General features: G+C 48.0%; 1 protein-coding gene across 2 annotated transcripts in view; it reads left to right on the top strand.

Annotated features, from left to right (window-relative positions):
- The window catches only part of TTBK1 (tau tubulin kinase 1), a 268,616-nt gene that overhangs the window by 670 nt on the left and 249,037 nt on the right, over positions 1–18,909 (top strand). The window lies entirely within an intron of this gene.

Here is an 18,909-nt window from a genome sequence, read left to right as displayed (position 1 = left end):
GATTATTCCGGGGTCGTCACTAGTGGGGCAGTGACGCTGATTATTCCGGGGGTCGTCACTAGTGGGGCAGTGACGCTGATTATTCCGGGGTCGTCACTAGTGGGGCAGTGACGCTGATTATTCCGGGGGTCGTCACTAGTGGGGCAGTGACGCTGATTATTCCGGGGGTCGTCACTAGTGGGGCAGTGACGCTGATTATTCCGGGGGTCGTCACTAGTGGGGCAGTGACGCTGATTATTCCGGGGCTGTCACTAGTGGGGCAGTGACGCTGATTATTCCGGGGTCGTCACTAGTGGGGCAGTGACGCTGATTATTCCGGGGGTCGTCACTAGTGGGGCAGTGACGCTGATTATTCCGGGGTCGTCACTAGTGGGGCAGTGACGCTGATTATTCCGGGGGTCGTCACTAGTGGGGCAGTGACGCTGATTATTCCGGGGTCGTCACTAGTGGGGCAGTGACGCTGATTATTCCGGGGTCGTCACTAGTGGGGCAGTGACGCTGATTATTCCGGGGCTCGTCACTAGTGGGGCAGTGACGCTGATTATTCCGGGGCTCGTCACTAGTGGGGCAGTGACGCTGATTATTCCGGGGGTCGTCACTAGTGGGGCAGTGACGCTGATTATTCCGGGGGTCGTCACTAGTGGGGCAGTGACGCTGATTATTCCGGGGGTCGTCACTAGTGGGGCAGTGACGCTGATTATTCCGGGGGTCGTCACTAGTGGGGCAGTGACGCTGATTATTCCGGGGCTGTCACTAGTGGGGCAGTGACGCTGATTATTCCGGGGTCGTCACTAGTGGGGCAGTGACGCTGATTATTCCGGGGGTCGTCACTAGTGGGGCAGTGACGCTGATTATTCCGGGGTCGTCACTAGTGGGGCAGTGACGCTGATTATTCCGGGGGTCGTCACTAGTGGGGCAGTGACGCTGATTATTCCGGGGGTCGTCACTAGTGGGGCAGTGACGCTGATTATTCCGGGGGTCGTCACTAGTGGGGCAGTGACGCTGATTATTCCGGGGCTGTCACTAGTGGGGCAGTGACGCTGATTATTCCGGGGTCGTCACTAGTGGGGCAGTGACGCTGATTATTCCGGGGGTCGTCACTAGTGGGGCAGTGACGCTGATTATTCCGGGGTCGTCACTAGTGGGGCAGTGACGCTGATTATTCCGGGGCTGTCACTAGTGGGGCAGTGACGCTGATTATTCCGGGGGTCGTCACTAGTGGGGCAGTGACGCTGATTATTCCGGGGGTCGTCACTAGTGGGGCAGTGACGCTGATTATTCCGGGGGTCGTCACTAGTGGGGCAGTGACGCTGATTATTCCGGGGTCGTCACTAGTGGGGCAGTGACGCTGATTATTCCGGGGGTCGTCACTAGTGGGGCAGTGACGCTGATTATTCCGGGGTCGTCACTAGTGGGGCAGTGACGCTGATTATTCCGGGGTCGTCACTAGTGGGGCAGTGACGCTGATTATTCCGGGGCTCGTCACTAGTGGGGAAGTGACGCTGATTATTCCGGGGCTCGTCACTAGTGGGGAAGTGACGCTGATTATTCCGGGGCTCGTCACTAGTGGGGCAGTGATGCTGATTATTCCGGGGCTCGTCACTAGTGGGGCAGTGACGCTGATTATTCCGGGGCTCGTCACTAGTGGGGAAGTGACGCTGATTATTCCGGGGCTCGTCACTAGTGGGGCAGTGATGCTGATTATTCCGGGGCTCGTCACTAGTGGGGCAGTGATGCTGATTATTCCGGGGCTCGTCACTAGTGGGGAAGTGACGCTGATTATTCCGGGGCTCGTCACTAGTGGGGCAGTGACGCTGATTATTCCGGGGCTCGTCACTAGTGGGGCAGTGACGCTGATTATTCCGGGGGGTCGTCACTAGTGGGGCAGTGACACTTGCACTCACATTGGACTCGCCTGACAAAAGGTAAACTATACGGATTCCTCTCCTGTAACTTTTTTGGCTGAGAATTGGACCAATATTTGGGTGTTTTTAAAAATATGTATACTAGTGTAAGCGAACCCTTACTGACAGGTTCCTGGTGTTAGTGTTACTAACAGGTGACTGAGGGTTAGAATCATAGAATCGTAGAGTTGGAAGGGACCTCCTGGGCCATCTGGTCCAACCCCCTGCTCAAAGCAGGATTCGCTAAATCATCCCAGTCAGATGTCTGTCCAGCCTCTGTTTGAAGACTTCCATTGAAGGAGAACTCGCCACTTCTCGTGGCAGCCTGTTCCACTCATTGATCACTCTAACTGTCAAAAAGTTTTTTCTAATATCTAATCTGTGTCTCCTCCCATTCAGTTTCATCCCATTGCTTCTAGTCTTTCCTTGTGCAAATGAGAATAAAGTTGATCCTTCTACAATGTGACAGCCTTTTAGATATTTGTAGACCGCTATTAAGTCTCCTCTCAGTCTTCTCTTTTGCAAACTAAACATTCCCAAATCCTGCAACCTTTCCTCATAAGACAGGGTTTGCAGACCGGTCACCATTCTGGTCGCTCTTTTCTGAACTTGCTCCAGTTTGTTGATGTCTTTTTTAAAATGTGGTGCCCAAAACTGGACACAATATTCCAGATGAGGTCTGACCAAAGAGGAGTAGAGGGAAATAATGACTTCACGTGATCTGGACTGTATGCTTCTGTTAATACATCCTAGAATTGCATTTGCCTTTTTTGCTGCTGCATCACACTGTTGACTCATATTCAGTCTGTGATCTATTAGTATACCCAAGTCTTTTTCACATGTGCTGTCACTTAGCCCTATTCCTCCCATTTTATATAAATCCTTAAGGATATAAAGTTATTCTCGGGCTTACTGTGCGCAAACCCTGACTGAGGCATCAGTCAGGGTTTGCGCACAGTAAGCCCGAGAATAACTTTATATCCTTAAGGATTTGCATTGGAGGTCACGCAGTGGACCTTCGGGCGTGCAGCAAGCTGACGGCGAGTTTATATGCTTATACCTCTCCTGGAAAGGGTGAGTAGACTTTTTTCATATTTATTCCATTTATCACCAGATAAGACCCTATTGCGCTCTTTTGTTTCCTAGTTTCATTATATTAGTCCCATTTTATATATGCTTTTTTCATTTTTATTGCCCAGATGTAGTACTTTGCATTTCTCCCTGTTAAAAACCATTCTGTTAGTTGCTGCCCACTTCTCCAGTTTATTTAAATCTTTTTGAATCCTCTCTCTCTTCTCTAGTATTAGCTATCCCTCCTAGCTTTGTGTCATCAGCAAATTTAATCAGTTTACCCTCAATTCCTTCATCTAAATCGTTGATAAAGATGTTGAACAATACAGGGCCCAGGACAGAGCCCTGTGGTACCCCACTTGAGACATTCTTCCAACTGGATGTGCAGCCATTTACGACCACTCTTTGGTCCGATCACTAAGCCAGTTATGAATCCACCTAACAGTTGCCTTGTCCATTCCATACTTAGTCATTTTTTCAATAAGGATTGTATGAGAGACTTTGTCAAATGCTTTGCTGAAGTCAAGATATACTATATCTACAGCATTTCCTTGATCTACCCAATCAGTGATTCCGTCATAGAAGGAAATTAAGTTAGTCTGACATGACTTATTAGTTACAAACCCATGCTGACTCTGTTTAATCACTTCATTCTTATCCAGGTATTGACATACATGTTGTTTAATAATTTGTTCAAAGATCTTTCCTGGTATAGAAGTCAGACTCACCGGCCTATAGTTGCCTGGGTCCACCTTCTTCCCCTTTTTGAAGATAGGAACAACATTTGCTCTTCTCCAGTCTTCTGGCACTTCTCCTGTTCTCCAAGAATTTTCAAAGATTATGGAGAGGGGTTCAAAAATTTCTTCTGCTATCTCCTTCAGTACTCTGGGGTGTAATTCATCTGGACCTGGAGACTTGAATTCATTTAGGTTAGCTAAGTGTTTCCTCACTATCTTTCTGTTTATAGATATCCTGGATTCTTCTATTCCCTTAATAGGACAGTGAAGAACAGTTGATGTTACATTTCCTTTCTGAGAGAAAACAGATGCAAAATAGGAATTTAAAAGTTCAGCCTTCTCAACATCCTGTCTTACCATTTCATCATTTTCATCCTGTAAAAATCCTATAGCATCTTTGACTTTTCTTTTACTTTTGACATATCCCCAAAATCCTTTATTATTGCTTTTGACATCTCTTGCAAGCCTCAATTCATTTTCAGCTTTAGTTAATCTGATTTGTGCCCTGCAGGTTCTGCAGACAGCATTATATTCTTCTTTAGATATGCCTCCCTCTTTCCATTTTATAAACATTTTTTTCTTCCTTTTTAGCATGTGCTTAAGTTCTGTGTTCATCCATCCTGGTTTCCTTAAATGCTTCCTATTCTTCCCTCTTTTCGGAATTGTTAACAACTGTGCTTTGAGAATTTCATTTTTCAAGATTTCCCATCCTTCCTGGACATTTTTGTCTTTAAGGATATCCAGCCATTGGATCCCTCCAATTCTCTTTCTGAATCCTTTAAAATCTGCCTTTCTGAAATCTAACCTTGACGTCTGAGACTTCACAGGTCTTCCGCCTCTAGTTATCCAAAATTCTAAAATAGCATGGTTCCCTGGTGTTAGTGTTACTGACAGGTGACTGAGGGTTCCTGGTGTTAGTGCTACTGACAGGTGACTGAAGGTTCCCGATGTTAGTGTTACTGACAGGTGACTGAGGGTTCCTGGTGTTAGTGTTACTGACAGGTGACTGAGGGTTCCCGGTGTTAGTGTTACTGACAGGTGACTGAGGGTTCCCGGTGTTAGTGTTACTGACAGGTGACTGAGGGTTCCCGGTGTTAGTGTTACTGACAGGTGACTGAGGGTTCCTGGTGTTAGTGTTAGGCTGGACTCACACTTAACGTATAACAAAAAAAAAAATCTGTCTGATTTTGACCGCCGAGAATCGCACAAATGGTCTCTGAACAGTGATCCGTTTGCAATGTGAGGATGTTCTTTCCTCACATCTAAGTATCTGTGTGACATGCGTATGACGTTATTTTCTCACACACTTCCAAAATGGACACGTAACTGATCCATGGCCTCAAATATTCAGCGAAACATATCTACAGTGTTCTGTATATAATGTCAGTGAGACACATATATATATATCTTCTAACATATAAAGCTCAAAGGGTGTATGTATGTGTGTGTGTGTGTATGTATGTCCGGGATTGGCATCCGCACCGTCGCAACTACAGCCACAAAATTTGGCACAGTCACACGTCTGGACTCCGAGAGCGTCCTAAGCTGTGTTGTGAGACGAAATTTTAACCCCGCGCGTTCCAATTCACCAAACAAATCTGCCCCTGTCTACATACTGGGGAAAATGTGTGTGCGCGTCAAGCCCCGCCCCTCATTATGATGTCACAATGGTTGCCATGGCGACGCTGATGGCATCATAGGTTGCAAGCCCCGCCGCTCATTATGATGTCATAATGGTTGACTATGGGATGGAGGATGTGTGATGGGTATATGGGCACTGGACTATGGAATGGAGGATGTGTGATGGGTATATGGACTATGGGATGGAGGATATGTATGATGGGTATATGGGCACGGGACTATGGGACGGAGGATGTGTGATGGGTATATGGGCACGGGACTATGGGATGGAGAATATGTATGATGGGTATATGGACACGGGACTATGGGATGGAGGATATGTGTGATGGGTATATGGGCACGGGACTATGGGATGGAGGATATGTATGATGGGTATATGGGCACGGGACTATGGGATGGAGGATGTGTGATGGGTATATGGGCACTCGACTATGGGATGGCGGATATGTATGATGGGTATATGGGCACTGGACTATGGGATGGAGGCTGTGTGATGGGTATATGGGCACTGGACTATGGGATGGCGAATATGTATGATGGGTATATGGGCACGGGACTATGGGATGGAGGATATGTTTGATGGGTATATGGGCACGGGACTATGGGATGGAGGATGTGTGATGGGTATATGGGCACTCGACTATGGGATGGCGGATATGTATGATGGGTATATGGGCACTGGACTATGGGATGGAGGATGTGTGATGGGTATATGGGCACGGGACTATGGGATGAAGAATATGTATGATGGGTATATGGGCACGGGACTATGGGATGGAGGATGTGTATGATGGGTATATGGGCACGGAACTATGGGATGGAGGATGTGTGATGGGTATATGGGCACTCGACTATGGGATGGCGGATATGTATGATGGGTATATGGGCACTGGACTTTGGGATGGAGGATATGTATGATGGGTATATGGGCACGGGACTATGGGATGGAGGATATGTATGATGGGTATAAGGGCATGGGACTATGGGATGGAGGATGTGTGATGGGTATATGGGCACTGGACTATGGGATGGAGGATATTTATGACGGGTATATGGACACTGGACTATGGGATGGAGGATATGTATGATGGGTATATGGGCACGGGACTATGGGATGGAGGATATGTATGACGGGTATATGGGCACGCGACTATGGGATGGAGGATATGTTTGATGGGTATATGGGCACGGGACTATGGGATGAAGAATATGTATGATGGGTATATGGGCACGGGCCTATGGGATCGTGGATATGTATGATGGGTATATGGGCACGGGACTATGGGATGGAGGATGTGTGATGGGTATATGGGCACTCGACTATGGGATGGCGGATATGTATGATGGGTATATGGGCACTGGACTTTGGGATGGAGGATATGTATGATGGGTATATGGGCACGGGACTATGGGATGGAGGATATGTATGATGGGTATAAGGGCATGGGACTATGGGATGGAGGATGTGTGATGGGTATATGGGCACTGGACTATGGGATGGAGGATATTTATGACGGGTATATGGACACTGGACAATGGGATGGAGGATATGTATGATGGATATATGGGCACGGGACTATGGGATGGAGGATATGTATGACGGGTATATGGGCACGCGACTATGGGATGGAGGATATGTATGACGGGTATATGGGCACGCGACTATGGGATGGAGGATGTGTATGACGGGTATATGGGCACAGGACTATGGGATGGAGGATATGTATGACGGGTATATGGGCACTGGACTATGGGATGGAGGATGTGTATGATGGGTATATGGGCACTAGACTATGGGATGGCGAATATGTATGATGGGTATATGGGCATGGGACTATGGGATGGAGGATGTGTGATGGATATATGGGCACTGGACTATGGGATGGCGGATATGTATGATGGGTATATGGGCATGGGACTATGGGATGGCGGATATGTATGACGGGTATATGGGCATGGGACTATGGGATGGCGGATATGTATGACGGGTATATGGGAATGGGACTATGGGATGGCGGATATGTATGATGGGTGTATAGGCATGGGACTATGGGATGGCGAATATGTATGATGGGTATATGGGCACTGGACTATGGGATGGCGGATGTGTGATGGGTATATGGGACTATGGGATGGCGGATATGTATGACGGGTATATGGGCACGGGACTATGGGATGGCGGATATGTATGATGGGTGTATAGGCATGGGACTATGGGATGAAGGATATGTATGATGGGTATATGGGCACGGGACTATGGGATGGAGGATATGTATGATGGGTATATGGGCATGGGACTATGGGATGGCGGATATGTATGACGGGTATATGGCCACGGGACTATGGGATGGAGGATATGTATGATGGGTATATGGGCATGGGACTATGGGATGGCGGATATGTATGACGGGTATATGGCCACGGGACTATGGGATGGAGGATATGTATGATGGGTGTATAGGCATGGGACTATGGGATGGCGAATATGTATGATGGGTTTATGGGCATGGGACTATGGGATGGCGGATATGTATGACGGGTATATGGCCACGGGACTATGGGATGGCGGATATGTATGATGGGTGTATAGGCATGGGACTATGGGATGGCGAATATGTATGATGGGTATATGGGACTATGGGATGGAGGATGTGTATGAAGGGTATATGGGCACGGGACTATGGGATGGTGGATATGTATGATGGGTATATGGGCACTCGACTATGGGATGGCGAATATGTATGATGGGTATATGGGCATCGGACTATAGGATGGAGGATGTGTATGACGGGTATATGAGCACGGGACTATGGGATGGATATGTATGATGGGTATATGGGCATGGGACTATAGGATGGAGGATATGTATGACTGGTATATGGGCACTGGACTATGGGATGGTGGATATGTATGACGGGTATATGGGCACTGGACTATGGGATGGCGGATATGTATGATGGGTGAATAGGCATAGGACTATGGGATGGCGAATGTATGATGGGTATATGGGATGGAGAATATGTATGATGGGTATATGGGCATGGGACTATGGGATGGAGGATGTGTGATGGGTATATGGGCACTGGACTATGGGATGGCAGATATGTATGATGGGTGAATAGGCATAGGACTATGGGATGGCGAATGTATGATGGGTATATGGGATGGAGAATATGTATGATGGGTATATGGGCATGGGACTATGAGATGGAGGATATGTATGATGGGTATATGGGATGGAGAATATGTATGATGGGTATATGGGCATGGGACTATGGGATGGAGGATGTATGACGGGTATATGGGCACGGGACTATGGGATGGCGGATATGTATGATGGGTGAATAGGCATAGGACTATGGGATGGCGAATGTATGATGGGTATATGGGATGGAGAATATGTATGATGGGTATATGGGCATGGGACTATGAGATGGAGGATATGTATGATGGGTATATGGGCACAGGACTATGGGATGGCAGATATGTATGATGGGTATATGGGCACGGGACTATGGGATGGCGGATATGTATGATGGGTGTATAGGCATGGGATGGGGGATATGTTTGATGGGTATATGGGCATGGGACTATGGGATGGAGGATATGTGTGATGGGTATATGGGCACAGGACTATGGGATGGCGGATATGTATGATGGATATATGGGCATGGGACTATGGGATGGCGGATATGTATGACGGGTATATGGGCACTTGACTATGGGATGGAGGATATGTATGATGGGTATATGGGCACTGGACTATGGGATGGCGGATATGTATGATGGGTATATGGTCACTGGACTATGGGATGGAGGATATGTATGATGGATATATGGGCATGGGACTATGGGATGGCGGATATGTATGACGGGTATATGGGCACTTGACTATGGGATGGAGGATATGTATGATGGGTATATGGGCACTGGACTATGGGATGGCGGATATGTATGATGGGTATATGGTCACTGGACTATGGGATGGAGGATATGTATGATGGGTATATGGGCACGGGACTATGGGATGGAGGATGTGTGATGGGTATATGGGCACTGGACTATGGGATGGCGGATATGTATGATGGGTATATGGGCATGGGACTATAGGATGGAGGATATGTATGACTGGTATATGGGCACTGGACTATGGGATGGTGGATATGTATGACGGGTATATGGGCACGGGACTATGGGATGGCGGATATGTATGATGGGTGAATAGGCATAGGACTATGGGATGGCGAATGTATGATGGGTATATGGGATGGAGAATATGTATGATGGGTATATGGGCATGGGACTATGGGATGGAGGATGTGTGATGGGTATATGGGCACTGGACTATGGGATGGCGGATATGTATGATGGGTATATGGGCATGGGACTATGGGATGGCGGATATGTATGATGGGTGTATAGGCATGGGATGGGGGATATGTTTGATGGGTATATGGGCATGGGACTATGGGATGGAGGATATGTGTGATGGGTATATGGGCACAGGACTATGGGATGGCGGATATGTATGACGGGTATATGGGCACTGGACTATGGGATGGCGGATATGTATGATGGGTATATGGTCACTGGACTATGGGATGGAGGATATGTATGATGGGTATATGGGCACGGGACTATGGGATGGAGGATGTGTGATGGGTATATGGGCACTGGACTATGGGATGGCGGATATGTATGATGGGTATATGGGCACAGGACTATGGGATGGAGGATGTGTGATGGGTATATGGGCACTGGACTATGGGATGGCGGATATGTATGATGGGTATATGGGCACTAGACTATGGGATGGCGGATAATTATAATTTGTTATAACTAACCACAGTTAGTTACTGTGTCCGGGCAGCGCCGGGTTCTTCAGCTAGTTTATATATATATATATATATATATATATATATCATACAGAGATAGCAGAATGGCCGTTAATTCATTTGTCGGCTTCTGTAAAATCATTGCAGAATATGACAGGACAGGAGACACGGTCACATACAGTAAACCCAATAAACCCAATTACTACACAAAAATGCCCATAAATCTCACATTCCCGTCACAATTTGGGTACTATATACCACAGACAGAATGAATCACACTAATGATGACCACGCAGTAAACACAAGGCACCACTGAATGGTATATACAAGAAAAATATTCTTTATTTGAAGATAATTAAAATCATATATAGACAAGGTGCTGAATGAATGGGGACACACTCGCCATAGACTCACCACCAACCAATGCTGTCTAACCGCAATACAACAAACTCCACAATGTGATAACAATCCCAGCGGTCCACAATGCCCTATCATGAATCAATAATGAGCCTAAAAAAGAGGCATACATATAAAAAGGCCTGTGCATCCACTGTTCTCAACTGTGGTGCAGTAAAGGGTGTTTTGCTGAATGGGAGATACATTTCTCCCAGCAGGTTAATGTTTGGCTGGGTTTTTCCCTAGGGACTGGACCTGCGATGATGTCATGGTCACGTGATCAGCCCATGTGATGTCTGCCTCACTGGTGGGAGGGGTTATGGGCTATGTAATGGAGGTTGGTGTTTGGCACATGGTGAGTGTCTGGAAGTTACAGGAGCTTGGCTAGACTTAGCCCGAACTTGTATACAGGATCCCCGTGCTGCTGGACTATAGCAGCAAGACTCTCAACAACCCTGGGAATGGCACCTGGCGGATGCTGCAGGACCTGGCAGCCGCTTAGTTAAGCCCATCCCGTGCAAGGGGTGAGTCTGGGACCAGTGGTTCTCCAAGCTGGAGTACATTTATGTTTTTCCTTACTTTCTGTTAATCTGCTGTTTGCAAAGTGACAGTAAACCACTGAAATTGGACTGTAATTCTGTGTGTTGCCTCGTTACTACAGCCCTGCCATTACCTACCAGAGCGAATCCCTACACAACTTAAATGCTGGCCTGTGCCAATACTATACTGTGAATGGATCTAAAAAGATGTATGAATGTACATACCAGCGGTAGACCGGTGGTGAACCCTGGATGTCCCTCTGCCCCAACGCACGTTTCGCACAGCTTTTTCGGGAGGCGTGTCTAGGCAGGGGGCGATCCGGTATAAGTCGGCTAATGCCATTGGACACTCCTAATCACATTCACATGTGCAGGTAACGTGTTCAGCGTGAGTGATTCACTTGAACTGAGCATGAACATAGGAAGGTCCTGTTCTACATTTTAGACAATAGACCAATGGAAGTGGCAGCTCCCGATCACATGACCGCTGGTATATACATTCATACATCTTTTTAGATCCATTCACAGCATAGTATTGGCACAGGCCAGCATTTAAGTTGTGAACAGTGGATGCACAGTCCTTTTTATATGTATGCCTTGTGAGGTAGCGCTGTCATTCAGTTAGGGGATCCTCGCTAGGCAGCGAACAAAACACATCCGGCACCGTGTTTTCAATAGCCATAACATAGTCCATGCGGTTTATTCAGCAGCATAAACCCATAGAAGCAACAAAAAGTTCATATACAGCATAGCGTCCATTATAGCGTCACTCTGGTTATCCTTATATCACACAGGTCAAGCAAATGTCCATTACACAGGCTCTTCAGCCTCAGCGTTATCTCACCCACGCAGGGTCACTCATGGTTCCTTCACCATCATGCGGCAGACGTCCATTCCCTCCAGGGAACTCTCAGGCACTTGCAGCCATTAACACAGCGTTCACTTGCTGTCAGAAGGTAGCCCCATCTCACTCAGATGGGACCTTCCACACTGGACCAAGCAGGTCCCAGCATTCACCCCCTGTGACCTACCCTGGCCACATTATATGGTTCATAGCCACGCCCACCAGGTCACATGACTCTGACCTCATCACAGGTCCTTCAAGCATTTACACACTCTTTCCAACAGTGCTTTAAACACACCCCCTGGGTGGGTTTGTAGGTAACCAGGTCCGCCCATCTCTCTAGTTACCTGGAGACTTCTCCCTTACACATTGAAACAACACCTCAGCAATATCATTGCTGAACAACATATAAGTCTCCATCCCAAAGCCACCCACTTTGGGATACATAACGGCCATTCCGTATTCTGCCATTCATCCTCTCTCCTGGGACATCCACACAGCGCCCCCTAGCGGACTCAGTGGTTACTACACCACATACCTTCCCCCTCTGTTCAAACTTGTGTGGTTGAACACACAACATTACACCAGGGTCTCGCGACCGGGCACCTATTACACCTTGCCCCACAGGTCGAGAAATCCATCTGCGTCCATCATACGGCCTCCCCCGCCCCCAGCGGTCATAAGTCTTAGTTAAGCCTGACTCATTCAGCATCTCACAGGAACTACGGTCTCTCAACGTCATCCTGCCAGTCGAACTACCACTTGCTGACATTCTTCGGCCATCTGCCATGTCACTTCTTGGCGATACCCTTTGGGTCCTTACATCTTGTGTCAAAGGCGGCCGCCACTTGGTGTTCCGAACCTCTTTATTGATTCGTCGACGGTCCAGCCTCAATTGTTCAATTTTTTGCAGGTACCCCACTCGATACTCCAAGCGCATCCGAAAGTTTCTCAGGCTTTACACGGAGCCAGCCACCATGATGGGAATCCTACCCACTTCACTTTATACCTGGTCTTCATCATCAGGAGGGATCTTCACCATCACCACACCGGAGATATTCACAAGGTCTTGCATTACCTTCCCGGATCTTCCAATGATTCTCCCAATCAGAGCTTTGGGTACCGGAACTACATCTTTCCGCAAACCCAGCCGATCCATAACCTCCCTTGCTAACTCTAGGCGTCGAGCAGCCTTCACATTACTCCGCCTAACCAACTGTTTGACGTGGAGACACTGTAGATGCATGTCTTTCAGGACAGCTACTCGGTTTGATGTATCTTCTCTGGCTGACATTATCACCAACTGCCGAGTCTCAGGTGCCCAGTGCACCTTACATGCCTTGACAGCCTCTTTAAAAGCTTCATGCACACCTTCCTCAGCACAGGCTTCTTTCATGTCTTCAGGTACATCAATCACAAACTGGAAGGTCGTAACCTTGCTCTCTTCCTGGCCAGGATGCTCTGGCTTTACCACGGACACTTCCCTCACTACAGTTGACCCGACCGGGTGACTGTCTTCTTCAGTTCTTAGCTCCCGAACTTCACGAGATCTCATCTCTTCATGACCGTCTGCCAAGACGGGCACCAGCAGCTCCGTTCCACCACCAGTCGGACCCTGCCGCTGTTCATCACTGTCCAAGTTCTTCTCCTGCAGAAGACCACTTACAGTTTCTTTGAGCTCCAAGACTTCTTTCTCGAGCTCCTCAACCCTGTGCTCGGCCATTTGTCTCAGGACTCTTTCCCGTTCAAGATGTCCTTCCACTGTCTCTTTTATCAGCTGTATCTCATGATCCTGTTCTCTTTTGGCCAGCACGTGTCTCACCACTACCTCTTTAATTATATTGTCAAAGGGTTCCACTGGGTCAGTCACACCAGTCGAATGAACCCTCCAGTTACCGTCCACCACCAATGTGTCTAGTCCAGTCGTCTCATCTCCCAGCCCACCATCTGTCTTTTCACGAGACGTCAGGTCCGTCAGTTGGGCGGATGTACCTCTTCTTCCGGTCAGTTCTACCTCTGACCTGTCCACTTTAGGATCCGGCACTGTCTCAGTATCTGCTGGCCCCACAGTCGAAACGTCTCCATCGTCCGACCATATGTCATCAAACAAAACAAAGTCCCGTCCCCTCTCCAAGGCATAGACTAAGTCCCGTGGTATCCCGCCCCCTTGGCACGCACCATCTTTGGTCCCCTCGAACATCACTCTGTCTACTGCATAATTCACCGTGATCCCATGTTTACAGCGAACCCTGGCATTTTTCTCAGTCAGAGATAAAAAGAGAGGAGTTCCTGTCAGTCACCTGACTCTCTGAGTCCAGTCTACCATAGACTCCTTCCCGGTGCAGCATCACGGTACACACCTGTGGCCTGTCATTATCTGGAAAATACATGCCGCACTCCTCAAAACTCATACAGACACTGCGGTTCCCCAGACATACCCAGTGAGGCAACCAGTGCTGCCATTTCCTGAACCACCCCAATTAGGGTCGCCGACCCCTCCTGGGACTCCACCCCCTTTTGGGTTACCACCCCAATTTGGGTCACCGCCCCCTTCTGGGACTCCACTTCTTTTTGGGTTACCACCCCAATTTGGGTCACCGCCCCCTTCTGGGACTCCACCCCCCTTTAGGCTACCACCCCAATTTGGGCCACCTCCCCCTTTCAGGATTTCCCCATGTCCGTTATAACGGTCTTCTCAGACCACAGTTCACACAACACAGTTTGTTTCTTTTACGATACCACACAAGTCTTTGTTGGCACCACCACAGCTCCTGCTGTCACCAATCACCGACACCACCGGCTGCTGTTCACACACAGCGGCTGGTGTCCTATTCGTAACCCCGCCGAGTTACAGAAAGCCGCTCTTCCCCTTCGTAGCCCCGCCGAGTTACTGGAAGCCGCTTGTCCCCTTCTTGACACCCACTGAGCCACCGCAGGCTGAGTTGAGAAAAGAAAAAAAAACACCACACAAAAAACTCACGTGTTCTTTCTGTGTGCTTTTCGGGACGTACCGTCTCCGCCTGAGACCGTCCAACACACAGGGCGCATCGGGTGCTATTCAGGGAGCCGACCCTCTTCCCAGGGTTTCCCAACACACCGGCCTCACCAGGTCCAGGGGCTCGGCGAGTGCTATTCAGGACATCCGTCTCCACCCGAGACTGCCCAACACTCACGCCTCACGAGGTCCAAGGTCATACCACGTGCTCCAGGGAGTCGATTCTTCTAGAATCTCCCAACACTGACCCTCCAGGACCTTGCTCACTGAACCCTCCAGGTACACAGTCTTTATCACTGACCCCGGTCAGTACAACACGAACACATGTCCGTTACCTGTGTCGGCCCCACAGGTCCTCGGATACCTCTTATCTGCAGAGGCACCCTAGCACAATTCACCATCTCTCACTGACCCCGGTCAGTACAACACGGTTTTCATGACCGTCACCTGCTGGCTGCGCAGGTTCTCGGACCCCTCTACCGCAGACTTATCCTATAAGTCTTTCTCCTGGGGAAACGGCCGCACTGGGCTCACCGATCCGGACAGTGCCTTACTCACTAGGCCGCCCCACGGTTCCAGTACCACAGCCGGGCAGTGGCTTCCCCAACCGTCAGCCCTCCTGGCTCAGCCTTGCAGCACTGTAACATATGCCTTCTTAAACCGTTGCCCTTAGCAACCGAAACTTTGCAGATCTTTTCCATTGCCCCTAGCAACAAGGCTACAATATTGCCCATAGTTTTCTCCACCATGTGTGAGGTAGCGCTGTCATTCAGTTAGGGGATCCTCGCTAGGCAGCGAACAAAACACATCCGGCACCGTGTTTTCAATAGCCATAACATAGTCCATGCGGTTTATTCAGCAGCATAAACCCATAGAAGCAACACAAAGTTCATATACAGCATAGCGTCCATTATAGCTTCACTCTGGTTATCCTTATATCACATAGGTCAAGCAAATGTCCATTACACAGGCTCTTCAGCCCTCAGCGTTATCTCACCCACTTCAGGGTCACTCATGGTTCCTTCACCATCATGCGGCAGACGTCCATTCCCTCCAGGGAACTCTCAGGCACTTGCAGCCATTACTCACAGCGTCCACACGTGCTGTCAGAAGGTAGCCCCATCTCACTCAGACGGGACCTTCCACACTGGACCAACCAGGTCCCTGCATTCACCACGTGTGACCTACCCTGGCCACATTATATGGTTCATAGCCACGCCCACCGGGTCACATGATTCTGACCATCACAGGTCTTTCATGCATTTACACACTCTTTCCAACAGTGCTTTAAACACACCCCCTGGGTGGGTTTGTAGGTAACCAGGTCCGCCCATCTCTCTAGTTACCTGGAGACTTCTCCCTTACACATTAAAACAACACCTCAGCAATATCATTGCTGAACGACACATAAGTCTCCATCCCAAAGCCACCCACTTTGGGATACATAACGGCCATTCCGTGTTCTACCATTCATCCTTTCTCCTGGGACATCCACACAGCGCCCACTAGCGGACTCAGTGGTTACTACACCGCAGCCTCTTTTCTAGGCTCATTCATGATAGGGCATTGTGGTCCTCTGATTGTTATCACATTGTGGAGTTTGTTGTATTGCGGTTAGACAGCATTGGTTTGTGGTGAGTCTATGGCGAGTGTGTCCCCATTCATTCATTCAGCACCTTGTCTATATATGCTTTTAATTATCTTCAAATAAAGAATATTTTTCTTGTATATACTATTCTGCGGTGCCTTGTGTTTACTGCGTGGTCATCATTAGTGTGATTTATACAGTAAACCCATGCAGAACAGTTAGATTTATAGATGTCAGTGCCTAATACTGTTAGTACTATGTGTGTGTAAAATTTGGGACCTGTATGTATTTCCTAAAAGAATGTATACACGGAAAAAACTGACGTGGGCTCCTGCGCAATTGTCTGCGCCAGAGAGTGAGGGTAGATATTAATAGCCTATAAAGGGACCGTGGTTATTGCCCCCCCCCCAGGCTTAAAACATCTGGCCTCAGCCACCCCAGAAAAGGCGCATCTGTAAGTTGCGCCAATTCCAGCACTTACCCTCTCTCTTCCACTGCCCTGTAGCGGTGGCATATGGGAAATAAGGGGTTATTGTCACCTTTGTATTGTAAGGTGGCATTAAGCCCGACTTAGTAATGGAGGAGTGTCAATAAAACACCTATCCATTAGTAATCCTGAAGTTTGTAAAGGGTTAAATAAACACTTGCACACACAGAAGTATTTTAATGCAATGAAAGAACACAGTTTTACCATCTTTATTGTTCTGCAAAATCAAAACAATGCCCTCGATCTCCTGTAATAAATAAAAAACAACAATACACCATACCTGTCCAGCGAACAGTCCCACGGCGTAATCCATATCTGGGGGTTAAATAGTTTACACCCAGGAGCGGTGCTAATGAGACCACCCCGGCTGTAAACCACTGAGGAATGAATGAGAAGCTGCCACCGGCAGCGTCAGTGACGTCAGCGCAGCCTCCCAGCCAGACCCGCGGTGAACTCTTGAGCGTGGGAAAGTGACTGTTCACTTTCCCATGCTGCCGAGTTCATAGCAGACCAGGCTGGGAGGCTGCACCGCATCAGTAGCGTCATGGCTAGTGACTATAATCCGCGCCGGGTACATTAATACTCCCAGTTATGAAGCAATAGTGACTCTATAATCAGTGCCGGTAGATTTATATGAAGGGGGTGTGTTATGACTGCTGGTGATATTATTATTACTCGTTAGAAGCTCGGGATCTGCTCTTGTCCGGCACTGTTTGGGGGCATGTACAGTACAGATCAAAAGTTTGGACACACCTTCTCAATCAAAGCGTTTTCTTTATTTTCATGACTATGAAAATTGTAGATTCACTCTGAAGGCATCAAAACTATGAATTAACATATGTGGAATTATATAATTAACCAAAAAGTGCGAAACAACTGAAAATACTGTATGTCTTATATTCTAGGTTCTTCAAAGTAGCCACCTTTTGCTTTGATTACTGCTTTGCACACTCTTGGCATTCTCTTGATGAGCTTCAAGAGGTAGTCACCGGAAATGGTTTTCACTTCACAGGTGTGCCCTGTCAGGTTTAATAAGTGGGATTTCTTGCCTTATAAATGAGGTTGGGACCATCAGTTGTGTTGTGCAGAAGTCTGGTGGATACACAGGTGATAGTCCTACTGAATAGACTGTTAGAATTTGTATTATGGAAAGAAAAAAGCAGCTAAGTAAAGAAAAACGAGTGGCCATCATTACTTTAAGAAATGAAGGTCAGTCAGTCCGAAAAATTGGGAAAACTTTGAAAGTGTCCCCAAGTGCAGTAGCAAAAACCATCAAGCGCTACAAAGAAACTGGCTCACATGAGGACCGCCCCAGGAAAGGAAGACCAAGAGTCACCTCTGCTGCGGAGGATAAGTTCATCCGAGTCACCAGCCTCAGAAATCACAGGTTAACAGCAGCTCAGATTAGGGACCAGGTCAGTGCCACACAGAGTTCTAGCAGCAGACACATCTCTACAACAACTGTGAAGAGGAGACTTTGTGCAGCAGGCCTTCATGGTAAAATAGCTGCTAGGAAACCACTGCTAAGGACAGGCGACAAGCAGAAGAGACTTGTTTGGGCTAGACAACACAAGGAATGGACATTAGACCAGTGAAAATCTGTGCTTTGGTCTGATGAGTCCAAATTTGAGATCTTTGGTTCCAACCACCATGTCTTTGTGCGACGCAGAAAAGGTGAACGGATGGACTCTACATGCCTGGTTCCCACCGTGAAGCATGGAGGAGGAGGTGGTATGATGGTGTGGGGGTGCTTTACTGGTGACACTGTTGGGGATTTATTCAAAACTAGCTGAAGAGCCCGGCGCTGCTCGGGCATAGTAACTAACTGTGGATAGTTATAACAAATTATAATTACCGTATTTTTCGGACCAT

This window comes from Dendrobates tinctorius, unplaced genomic scaffold (genome assembly GCF_039654945.1).
Source record: "Dendrobates tinctorius isolate UK_male_01 unplaced genomic scaffold, ASM3965494v1 ptg000393l, whole genome shotgun sequence".
Taxonomy (NCBI): domain Eukaryota; kingdom Metazoa; phylum Chordata; class Amphibia; order Anura; family Dendrobatidae; genus Dendrobates; species Dendrobates tinctorius.
This window is presented reverse-complemented; position numbering and strand designations above follow the sequence as displayed.